This window comes from Somniosus microcephalus, chromosome 1 (genome assembly GCF_052327205.1).
Source record: "Somniosus microcephalus isolate GS21.2 chromosome 1, FLI_Smic_1.0, whole genome shotgun sequence".
Taxonomy (NCBI): domain Eukaryota; kingdom Metazoa; phylum Chordata; class Chondrichthyes; order Squaliformes; family Somniosidae; genus Somniosus; species Somniosus microcephalus.
Window position 1 is genome coordinate 201,318,806 of NC_140987.1, and position 12,961 is coordinate 201,331,766.

At 43.8% G+C, this 12,961-nt stretch overlaps 1 long non-coding RNA gene across 6 annotated transcripts in view; it reads left to right on the forward strand.

Moving 5' to 3' along the window:
* LOC147124550 (uncharacterized) overlaps positions 1-5,904 on the forward strand; it is a 244,334-nt gene extending 238,430 nt beyond the window's left edge. For all 6 annotated transcript variants that reach the window (XR_015078552.1, XR_015078554.1, XR_015078556.1 and 3 more), the window contains 2 exons: positions 3,423-3,503; positions 5,750-5,904. This is a non-coding gene — a long non-coding RNA (uncharacterized LOC147124550). The remainder of the gene's footprint in view (positions 1-3,422; positions 3,504-5,749) is intronic.
* The last annotated feature ends 7,057 nt before the right edge of the window (positions 5,905-12,961 follow it).

Sequence of the window (12,961 nt, forward strand, 5' to 3'; positions counted from 1 at the left end):
TGCGACTGCACAGGCAGCGCGTGCGCAGTATAATTCGCCGCTTTCATTAATGCTTTCAGTGAGGTCAAGTCATTACAACTTACACATGAAAAAAGCATGGGTACAGTTGCTCCAGAGGCTGCGGAGGAAGATATTTATTATCGTGGAGCTTCTGAAAGTATGTATGTCTGTATATATTCCTTTGCGTGTTATGTATATATTCCTTTACTTATGTGTATGAATGTATTATTTAATTATGACTTTCAGAGAAAGTAACTTATTGGAAAATCATAATTAAAAACATACATTCATACACATTAGTAAAGGAATATAAAACATACATACATATACGTAAAGGAATATATGTGGACATACATACATAACTCATTCTCACATTCCATTCACACAGCCACAATTGCTCCTTCTACCTACCGTTCTGAAAACCCTTTTTAAAAAAAAAAAAAAAAAAAAATTTTTAACTTTAAAACTTACTTAAAATTTCTTAAAATAACTTCCCTCCCTTTCCCAAACAAAAATATTGCATTTCAGAAGCTCCACGATAAAATATATCTTCCTCCGCAGCCAATGAACAACTTTACACTTGCTTTTTTCAAGTGTAACTTCTAAGGACTTACCCTCACTGAATCCATCATTGAAATCCACAAAGTTCACTGCGCAAGCGCTGCCTGTGCAGTCGCACGCGCTGTGAATAGACCTCGGGTCTGGAAATGCCGGCGTTCCCCGCATGCGCTGTTCCTGCTGAACGCCAGCATTTCCAACGGCCAGATGCGTGAGTACCCCGACCGTACTCACGCTTCTGGCCGCGAATTTCTGGCCCAATGTTACTAGTAATTCATCACAGATTTAGGAAGATCAGAAATGTGCAGTAAGGCCTATGTACAGCATCTATTTCTCTAGGCATTGATATAACGCAAAGAGAACATAAATGAGAGAAAGTGCAACCAGATGTACTCAGCAGTACTTTTTCTGTTGGTCTTACTGGGCTGGAAACTAGAATGTCAGGATGTGTTGCAATAGTAATTTGTTAATTGACACTGTTTCACACCAACTTTTCCATTTTGATTTTGTGCTAACATAATGGAATATTTAAGGAGCTATGAGAATTAGTTCATAGTAGAAAATCGAACTGACAATGTGATCCTGTTCTGTAAATTTTAAAAATAATTAAGAAGCATTTGTAGAAATGTATCTAACCTAATAAAAATGTAACTCCTTTTTCTATGGACTAACAAGGGGCCATTGACCTCCATAGTCTCCTTAAACTGAGAGAACAGGAGCGACAACTGCAGATATAGAAACTATAGCCCCAATTTTAACTCGGGGTGAATCCAGGGTGTAGGGCGGGAAGAAAACCCTCACAGAATCCTAAGGCCATTTTAACTTTAACTTACATTTCTCTGATCTGTCCTCCACATGAAGACCTCTCTCTTAATGGGGCAGTAATTCCTCCCCAAACACGTGAGTACGGAAGGGGTACTCACGCGTCTGGCCGGAGGAAATGCCGGTTTTCAGCATGCACAGCGCATGCGCTGAAAACCGGCATTTCCTCTCCTCTAACCCAAGAGTTGAAGAGGCTAGCGCGTGCGCTGTAGGGGACAGCGCGTGCGTCTTGGATTTCCTCTGTTTTGGGGGATTTGCGCATGTCTAAAGGCCTCCGGTCTTTACGCTTGTAAAAAGCACACGTAAGTATTTATTTTTACAGGTAAGTGGTGTTTTAGTGTAATTTAGAATTTTTTTCCCACAGGTTTATTATTTTAAAGAATCTACAATAAGGTAAGTTTAGTTTTAGACCCTTTTTATTAAAAATTTATTTAAAAAAAAAAAAAATTATTGTTTAAATTATTATTTTTAACTTATTTATACTTAATTTAATGATTGGGATGTTTTTTAAATTTTTATTTAAAGTTTAAATAGTGTTTTGGGCCCCCGTAGTTTTCATGAGTTTGACAGTTCTTACTCTCAAACTCATGAATGAACCTTCCCCTCCCCTGATTGGTTGTACAGTGCTCACCTGATCCCAGCCGGCACATCGCACTAACTACGCCGCTGGATCAGGTAAGCACTGCGCGCTGACATCTGAACTGGGCCTGTCACAGGAAATGCAAGCAGGCCCGGGCTTCAGATGTCAGCGCGCAGGGTGAGTGCAGATCGGGGGCTTGCACGCGTGGCAAGCCCCCAACACCAAGTTCTGGGCCAATCTCTTTCAATGGTTAATTTAATGCCAGTTTGTGCATAGCTTTGTACTGCAGATCTTTGCTCACCAGTAATTGAGCAGGAACAGCCCAGCTCATTCCACATAGATTTCCTGCAGCCAAAACAAAAGAGGTTTTATTTCATCAGTCCAGTGTAGATTTGAACCCCAGTCTTGGGAATGAAAGAGTATCTTTCTAACACAGGTTTTGTTTAAATCAGATACATCACTCTAAACCCTTGGGTCTGAATTAGAGAGAGAGAGCCCACGAACCTAATAGGAAAGAACCACAACCCAAATAGGGAGGGAGCATATCTTGCTGGAGTACTTAGGGGCAGACCTATGAGGCGTGAGGTGGAGACAGAGGAGCAGTTGAGATGCAAAGGAGGGAATGGAAACGGACCACAGGTGGGCCCAGGAGGTGAGGATAGCTTGGCCTTGGACAGCAGTGCAGACAGGTGGGAGAGCAGCGCAGATTAGCCAACAACGTAAATGAAAGCCCATAAAAGCAAAGACATCTCTAAATCCATATGTTGTAAATGGAATCGCAGCTTTTTGGGGTAATCTCTCTGCCACTCATCTCAGAATTTGGAACATTTAAATTCACACTATTATCAAAAGCTTTCTTCTCAGGCTGAGCTTGAGTGGGAATGTGATGGAGGATGAATTTCAAAGAATTCTTTTCGATGTTGTTGCAATGTGTTTGGGCAGAATTTTTTGTTGCAACATAAATTGGCAAGTACTTTCTTATGGCAATGTGATTGAGCTAAAAACTTTTGGGAGAAAAAAAGAATTTGTGCATTATGATTGGCGAATAACAAAAATAGAAAATAACCAATTAGAAATTGATGGTTTGCAGGATGCAGAGTTACTGAACTGCTGTTCTGTGGGTATGATATGTTTGTCTCTAGATGTAGTTATAATATTATGCCAGTGCTGCTATACAACCAGTGATTCATGTTGGTAGAAACTTTCATCTCAAAGGACAGATACACTTCGGAGTAGCACATCGTAGTTCACATTCCATAATGGAGACATGTGTGGGGTAGATGTTTCTCTTTCCTGCCTGGGTGGTAATCAGGTTGACCAGAACACCCACCCTTATAATTAGCCTGATTTTCCTTCCATTGATCCACGCCGTTAGATTACCATCCAAATGGTGAAATTGAAAATCTACCTCATGGTCAGAATATTTTACCTTTTCATAAAATATCTTTCCTTTACTCTCCAGTTTACTCTTCTTGCAACTCCTGGATCCAGGGCCACTGGGAAAAAGCCTCTAAGCTGTATTCTTCACATATGATTCTGAAAGGTAAGTCTTAGCAGTTTACACAGTAATTACAGCTGAGTTTTACTCTGTGTTCACACTTCCACCAAGGAATGGAAATGATCAGCAAACATGGGCTGTGTTTCACCTAGTTAGCCCATTGAGAGCCATGTTTCTCTTCTATAACATATGGGGGGAGAAATTGGGTGAGTAGCGTCACCTGTTAGCGCCTAAAGAGGCAGGCAGTGGCTGTAGCGCCACTGGCTGCATCTCCCGCGATATTCAGGAGGAGCGGTAATGGTGGCGTTAGCCTGTTGCGCTGCGCTGCCACCGATGACGTCATCGGTGTGCGCAGCACCCCATTTGCGCCCCGTTCGCGATATTTGGTAGCGAACGGCGCAGTTGCGCCGTTCACTACCCGCGCCCGGTTCACGGGGCTTGCTGTGCCGGCAGCGGCGCAAGTTAAGGTGGAGGTGCGGGGCGGCTGCTTTTTCGGCAGCCGCCTGCCAGCACCTCCGTCCCCGGCCTCCTAACCACCCCCCCCCCGCGGCATTGCCGGCTGTTTCCCGAGAGCCCGGCACTTCTCCTTGGTGCCGGGATCATTTGCCGGTACTCGCGAGTGGGGATCGCGCTGTTGCAGGCACCTCCCCCTTAACAGTGGGAGGAAGGCCTGCAGTACCGCAGCGTGCCGTGCCACAGCGTGTGGCGCTGCGGCACGTTGCGCTGCGATAATCAGTTTCAGCGCCCTAAGAGGGGCACGGGCCTCGAGCCTCACCCCGTGTCCCTCGAGGGGCACTGAAACTGAATTTCTGGCGATCGGTATTACTCCGATCGCTGCGCTAAATCCTGCGCTCAGGCGACTTTTGTGCCACTTTGACGCCCCAACCCAATTTCTAGGCCATGGAGTCCACTCTGCCTTCAGCTCAATCACCATACACTGGGAATGAAGCCTAGCCTCAGCTGCACATGGTGCATAAAACCATGGTGGCATTTGAATTATAGCTAGCTTTAATTCTTTTAGAACTAATTGGGATGGCTGTTTTATAAAAGAGTGTGTTATACTATGTAATGTACATTGAATTATTCTGCAGCTGTGTTTTACCTAACCTGCCCCTTTAAGGGCACAGAGTCTAATTACTGTAAATAGGCACATCCTGAGGCAAATTAATAGTTAATTGCTGTTCGTGAGCAAAATTTGCAGATGCTTGTAAATTCCCAGCTGCAGGTCAGAAGAAACCAGCATGAAACAGCTTTTCTTACATATACATAATAGGCTGGAATTTTCAATGTGAAAGTGTGAATACTGTTTGGTATACCTAACACACTAGAAATGAACTCCCTGAAAGAGGAGCATTTCATTGAAGGGGGAAAGTACTTTCCATGTAATATATATCCCATGTATAATAGCTCTACCAGTGGTGTGATATTAATTGTTGTAGGCCTACAGTGAGCCTCAACATGAGCCATTACAACAGCATGCATAAGACTGTGATCACTGAATTCAGTCCAGTACTGTTTTGTCTCCATTATAAGGTGTATTCATGTTAAAACAATTCTTTTCAATTGTTTAAATTAATATATTTAGCTTAAAATGTGCTGTAATGAATGTTCTAACATTTCACGGTACTTTTATTGAATAAATGGGACACCTCAGGAATTGTAGAATGATGCTTCCTTTACAACACTGGTGGACACAACTAAAACAAAACTGGATACTTTGCTGCTTGTGTGTTTTGCAATCAGATCTTGTTACGCAAATGTGTTGCATCCCCTATAAACATAACCAGTGGTGTCGATTTTTGACACACATGATACATATCTTAGCAGATTAGTTATGATTAGCAAATTACTAGAAACATGCATATACTATGTATATACAAGATGTCTGTCTGACCTATGTAAGAACAGCAGACATCTGTCAAATGCCAGTGTTTTATACTGTTAACCTTTGATTCCTCTAAATCAATACTAATTTTATTTGTACATTTTTTTTAAAGTTCATTAAAATAATTTAAAAACTCTCTAATTGCTGGTCTTTGCTGCAAAATTAATAATGTAATAAAACAGTGTAAACATGTATTTTGTGAAATTTCTTTGGTATGGATTATATCTGCAGAAAAAAGATCACAGCCTGAAGTTACAAAACCATAGTGATCAATTAAAGAAAGTTTCAGACTGAAATCTTCATATATGACCAGATTTTGTTGGGCTACATCTTTTTCTTTCTTCAGTGATTTGGGGATCTATTTTGTCTGAGTAAAACTGCCTAACGTAAAATCTGTTCTTTTCAGGTCAATCAAGTAACAAATCTCAGCAGTGGTGTCCAATATGAAGAGATAGACTGAAAATATTTTGTTAATTATTTCACCAAAGCCTGATCTAAAACACTGTACTTAATGATTTTTTTTGTATTAATACAGAGAAATAAAGAGTTACAAAATTTTAATTTGTGTGGTGCATCTAATTTCAGTCTTTAAACAATGTTGTCTAATAATTAATTTTGTCCAAAGTAAATACATTAAATAAGCAAACTGTTGGATGTAGAAACTATATAAAATGTGATATATTTATCCTCTGAGGGTAGAACCTTATTTTTGCAATCAGCCCCCTAACCCCACCAACAACCATTGTTCCTTCTGTAGTTCTGTAGTTCCATTCGCAACTCCTCAGATAATGAAGCAGTCCCTGCCCACGTGCAGCAAGACCTAGATGACATTCAGGTTTGGGCTCATAAGTGGCAAGTAATATTTGTGCCAGGCAATGACTATCTCCGACAAGTGAGCGTCTAACCAACGCCACTTGACATTCAACGACTTTACCATCGCCGAATCCCCACCATCAACATCCTGGGGGTCACCATTGGCCAGAAACTTAACTGAATCAGCCACATAAATACTGTGGCTACAAGAACAGGTCAGAGGCTGGGTATTCTGCAGCGAGTGTCTCACTTCCTGACTCCCCAAAGCCTTTCCACCATCTGCAAGGCACAAGTCAGGAATGTGATGGAATACTCTCCACTTACCTGGATGAGTGCAACTCCAACAACACTCAAGAAGCTCAACACCATCCAGGACAAAGCAGCCTGCTTGATTGGCATCACATCCACCACCTTAAACATTCACTCCCTCCACCACCGGCGTACCATGGCTGCAGTGTGTACCATCTGCAAGGTGCACTGCAGCAACTCGCCAAGGCTCCTTCGGCAGCACCTCCCAAACCTGCAACCTCTTCCACCTAGAAGGACAGGGGCAGCAGGCACATGGGAACACCATCACCTGCAAGTTCCCCTCCAAGTCACACACCATCCTGACTTGGAAATATATCGCCGCTCCTTCATCGTTGCTGGGTCAAAATCCTGGAACTCCCTCCCTAATAGCACTGTGGGAGTACCTTCACCACATGGACTGCGGCAGTTCAAAAAGGTGGCTCACCACCACCTTCTCAAGGGCAATTAGGGATGGGAAATAAATGCTGGCCTTGCCAGGGACATCCACATCCCAGGAATAAAAAAAAAAGTTGAGCTATCTGATTAGATCAGGGTAACATACACATCTTCAGTTGTTCTTGGTTTGACTACTTAAATATTGCATTTGATTGTAACCATCAACAATATCCCCAAAGTGAAGCCTGAATGTTGGCTGAATGGGATTCAAAGTTAGTCTGTTATTTCAGAGATTGTCACCGCCAGTGCTTTTCATTGTGAGGTTTTAAATCTGTTATTTAATGGTGAACTATTCAGATCTTTCTCATGAACCAAATAAAGGTCAGCTGTATTTTTTTTAATGATTATGTTCATGGCATCTTTTTTACAAATAAGAGCAGTCTGCATTTTTGTAATTTTAGTTGTTTCCTTTTGAAATTGTAAAGAAAGTAATAGAACCTCTGGTGATTAATGATAATCTCTACTTCAGTGCAAGTATAGTCCACAGGCGAGCAGTATATAGATATTAGCACTAGATTTCACGAATACTTTTGTCATGCCCATGGACATGTGGTAATAAAGATTATTGCTAATAACCATTATAAGTAAATTCAGAAATGGGGATGCTACTATATATACACTTCTGTAGTGTCAGTAATACAATGTACAAGGTTTCATTGCTTTTACAAGACAAATCATACGCTGCATTTCATTTCACTGCAATACCATTTGACCCTGCAGTATTTTGTTTCAAACTGTCCAGAAAATGCGTGCTTTAAAATTTTGTGAAAAGCTTTAAATATGATTGCAATGAGAGAATTATCATATTTCCCCACAAATATTTGGCAGGAGAATTAATTTTCCAATAAAAAATACTGTTGCCTTCCCAAATAGTACTGTTAGGAGAGGAAACAGAATGCCATTCTTCTTTTGTAAGGAGTCGTGTGCTGAATCATATTGAGAGTTTTGGTCACAAGATTATTTACCTTTTTACTGAGAGTTACATTTTGGATGCTCCTCCGTACCTGGCATGAATGCAATCTGCCCTGAGGAGCAGGCACTGCAGCCTCTTCTTTTGATCTGAATGTACTCAATATGCTGTGATGCTGTGCTCACTGGACATTTGATCAAAATAAAAAGATGTCACTTGTGAAAGCATACTGTTGGTATTAATTGTAATTGCATTATGATTGTGCAGTTATCAGCCATTTATCTTTTATCATCAATCTCCTTCTAAACACATCCAATGATGTCTGAAGCATCCTATACTCTCCACATTTTATACACAGTGGAACATATGTAAAATGTTTTGACTGTAATAAGCACATCAAAGAAGCCATCTCACCGCCAGGCCCACTCTTTAAAAATGTTTATGAAGAAGTATAACTCATTTTGGTACTGCTTTTTAAAATGTTTTTGTTTAATGATGAATGTTCATGACATTATCAGAGGAACTGGCTTTGAGGAGCTATTCAGCCCAATTGTATGAGGAGTCTGAATTGATGCATATTGTCACAATGATCAATGAAGTAGACTTGGTTAGCAATTGTATGCAAGGATAATAATTCTGCTCTCACTGACATGATTCTTCATCCCAGTTTCCCTGATGATAAGTATGCTTTTCGTGAAAACAAAACTGTATATAATAACTTTTTCGTTATGTATATTTGAAGTAAGGTTAAACGGCATTGCATTATTTTCAACCACAGCCTTTTAAGATTTACACCGTGGCAACTTGAAGAAATCACACTTTGGGATGCTGCCATACCCCTTTCTGGTGTAAGATATGAACTTTTTTATCTGAAGGGTGTGTCCACAGCGCAGCCAGTGTCGGAGCAGTGAATAGCATTCGCTGTTATTACCCACCATAAATTCCAGGCCATTGTCTCCTGCTGGAAAGCACCTACCTTGTTACCAACTGAGTGGACTGTGAAAACTACAAACTCATCGGCCCCAATATTTACAGGGAGCTGGGGGGGAGGGGGGGTGGCATGGTTGTGGGGTGGGGGGGGGGGGAAACCCAGAAATGCCGGGAACATGGAGGTCCTGCCAAATTTTTTACTCTGTTTCCCACCCAGCAACCGGCCAGATTGATAGGCTGGCCTGTTGCCGGGCGGGAAAGTCAGTGGTAAAAGGCCGCAGCTGATGATCAGCAACCGGGAAACATTGCAGGTTGGTGAGGGCAGTCGGACCGACAAGCAGGAGGGAGGAGGGACTGGGAGAGATTGCAGGGTTCAAGGGTTGGACCGGCAATCCGGAGGGAGGCGGGACTAGGAAACATCACGAGTTTGGAGGTGGGGGAGTGGTGGGGGAGTGGTGGGGGGTGGGAGGTCGGTGGTGATTGCCCATCGCGGCAGAAGATTTGCTTGACGGGCCGGGGGGAAAGCAGTCCTGCTCCTCCTGGCACACAAGCTATAAAAAGCGAAACAAAAAATGCTGGAAACACTCAGCAGGTCAGGCAGCATCGAGGAGAGAGAAACAGAGTTAACCTTTCGAGTCGAAGTTCTGATGAAGGGACCTCGATTCGAAACGTTAACTCTGTTTCTCTCTCCTCGATGCTGCCTGACCTGCTGAGTGGTTCCTGCATTTTCTGTCGTTATTTCAGATTTCCAGCATCCGCAGCATTTTGCTATTCGATAAAAAGCGTATACCTGCTGGATCTGGCTGGTCCCAGCCAGCCAGTATTAAATTTAAATTGCTGCCAAAACGGAGCATCATTTACATATTATAATGACAGGCCCGCCTCTCCAGAGCGGGTTACTTGGCACCCCTAAACCCGCCGCAGTTAAAACCAGTTCGGGGCAGGTTGGGGTCAGGTTTTGCATAATTGACAATTTAAACCAACCCCCCTCCACCCCCCCCAACTCTCTCGCACCCATTGTGGGGAGGTTAAAAGACCCCCATCATGTTGGGAATCATAGCCATGAGCAACCTTCCCTCTAAGCTGCATACGCACGCGCAGCCGCAAGTAATCTGCAAGATCCCACGCAATCCACTCACAAGCATTTATATTGGAAATACCACATGCGCAGAAATTTAAAGGGACCATGCATTGAAAGAAACAGGCCGTGCAGCCTACAGGGAACATTGGCCAGGAGCCTATGTCCTATTACTCCGTGGCTCTCTTCCCCACATCTTTCCATTCTGTCTCTGACTACTTCGAAATTTTCCCCGACCTTTTGATACTACAGGCACGGCAGTATAATGGTTATGTTACTGGACTACTAATCCAGAGGCCTGGACTAATAATCCAAGAGACGTGAGTTACAATCCCGTCCATGGCAGCTGGGGAATTTAAATTCAGTTAATTAAATAAAATCTGGAATAAAAAGCTAATATCAGTAATAGTAACCATGAAACTATCGGATTATCGTAAAAACCCATATGGTTTACTAATGTCCTTTAGGGAAGGACATTACCTGATCTGGCCTATATGTGACTCCAGACATACAGCAATGTGGTTGACTCTTAACTGCCCTCTGAAATGGCCTAGCAAGCCACTCAGTTGTAACAAACCACTACGAAAAACAATAATAAGAATTTAACCAGACGGACCGCCTGGCATCGACCTCGACACCGGCTTCGGACATGACAATGGCACACCCAGCCTAATCGACCCTGCAAAATCCTCTTCACTAACATCTGGGGATTTGTGCCAAAATTGGGAGAGCTGCCCACAGACTAGTCAAGCAACAGCCTGGCATAGTCATACTCACAGAATCATACCTTTCAGCCAATGTCCCAAACTCCTCCATCACCATCCCTGGGTATGTCCTGTTCCACTGGCAGGTCAGACCCACCAGAGGTGGCAGCGCAGTCGGGAGGGAGTGGCCCTGGGAGCCTTCAACATTGACTCCAGACCCCATGAAGTCTCATGGCATCAGGTCAAACATGGGCAAGGAAACCTCCTGCTGATTACCACCTACTGCCCTCTCTTAGCTGATGAATCAGTACTGCTCCATGCTGAACACCACTTGGAAGAAGCACTGAGAGTAGCAAGGGCACAGAATGTACTCTGGGTGGAGGACTTCAATGTCCATTATTAGATCTGTGTATCTTAATGTTGTGTCCTTCAATAATCAGACAACAGACTGCAGGGAACGATTCAACAGGTGTTTACTGAATGAGGGTTACTCTAGAACTAATTGTACAGATCACTACTCAGGGTTTATATACAGGTGTGGTCACTGCCTGTACTACAGTATACAGGAGCTGTAAAAAGTAGTTCTCCCCTTAAAGGTACATACATTACAATTCCTCCCCTTTTAGATTAACAGTACCATAACACTCATTTAACAATTAACTATCAAACTAATTACAGTTAACACTTTTAACATGCAACATTAGCTGAAAATAGTCTATTTATAAATTCAGTCTTTGGGGAGGCTTCCTGATCCTTTCTGGATAGCGCCTTTCCCGGGTGTCTTGCTCTTGGTGCGGAGGCGATTCTGGCCCCCTGTCGTCGGTTGGTTCATCAGCTTCCGATGCTACTGTTTCTGGGGTAGATGCAACCTGTACATTGGGTTCATCACCAGGTGCGTATGGGCGAGGCATGGGGTTGACTTGTTCCTGTGACTCTAGGATCTGGTCAGCATGGCGTCTCACGATGCTCTCCCTAACGTCCACTGTGTACATTAGTGGGCCCTGCCGTGTGCATATCGTTCCTGGCTGCCATTTTTCTGTTCGGTAGTCGCGGGCCAAGACTGGTTGCCCTACATTGAAGCTCCTTGTTGGCTTCTCATGGATGTGCTGGAATTGCTTACTCTCAACGTCTCTTCGTACGTTTGGTCTGAGCAAATCCAGGCGAGATCTTAACCTTCGGTTAAAGAACATCATGGCTGGGGCCTGGTTGGTGACTGCATGTGTCGCATTCCGGTAGGCGAACAGGAAATTGTCCACCTTGTGCTGCAGCGGAATGTTGTCATTGTACATAGCCTTTATTGCCTTCTTAAAGGTTTGTACGAACCTCTCAGCCAATCCATTTGTGGCTGGATGATACGGGGCAGATGTGTAATGCCTTACACCATTCCTTTTCATAAATCTTCGAAACTCTTCGGACACAAACTGTGGTCCGTTATCAGAGCAAATCTGCTCTGGCAAGCCGTTCCTGGCAAAAATGGTCCGTAGGACTGCAATAGTTTTCTCCGTGGTGGTGGAGGACATTTTGATGACCTCAGGCCATTTCGAGTGCGCATCCACGGCTATTAAAAACATTGAGTCCATGAATGGACCAGCAAAATCAATATGCACCCATTGCCATGGAGATGAGGGCCACTCCCATGGGTGTAGAGGGGCATGTGGTGGTGCATTTTGGACCTTCTGGCATCCTGAGCAGCTCTTTGTCAGGTGCTCGATTCGCTCATCGATCCCCGGCCACCACACATAAGCCCTAGCAAGACTTTTCATTTTCACCCCTCCCAGATGACCCTCGTGAAGCTCATTGAGCGCTCTCTCCCTTAACTTGGGTGGAATTACCACTCAGGATCCACACATCAAGGTCCCCTGGCATACTGACAGCTATTCTCTTCTGGATGAGAATGCTGGCAACAGTGAGTCGCCATGTGCTGGCCATCCCTTCACCGTCAAATCATATACCCGAGACAGTGTCGGGTCATTTCGGGTCTCCTTCTCTATACCAGCGTTAGTTACTGGCAAGCATTCAATTGTAGTCGAATGAAATATTTCGACAGGATCCACTGCTGGTGCTTCCTCCGCAGTAGGCAGTGGCAGGCGTGATAGCCCATCAGCGTTTCCATGCTGTTTCGTGCCTTTATACTCGATTTCATATTGGTGCGCCCCTAGAAAAAGTGACCATCTTTGTAGCCGTTGCGCAGTCATCACCGGAACGCCCTTCTTTGGATTAAAGATGGAGACAAGTGGTTGGTGGTCAGTCAGCAAGGTGAACTTCTGCCCGTGCAGATAGTGATTGAACTTTTTCACTCCCCACACTAGGCTGAGGGCCTCCCTGTCAACCTGGGCGTAGTTACGCTCGGCTGAGGTTAGTGATCGTGACGCAAAGGCTATTGGCCTCTCTGAGCCGTCCGAGAATTTGTGCGACAGCACCGCTCCAATGCCGTAGGGT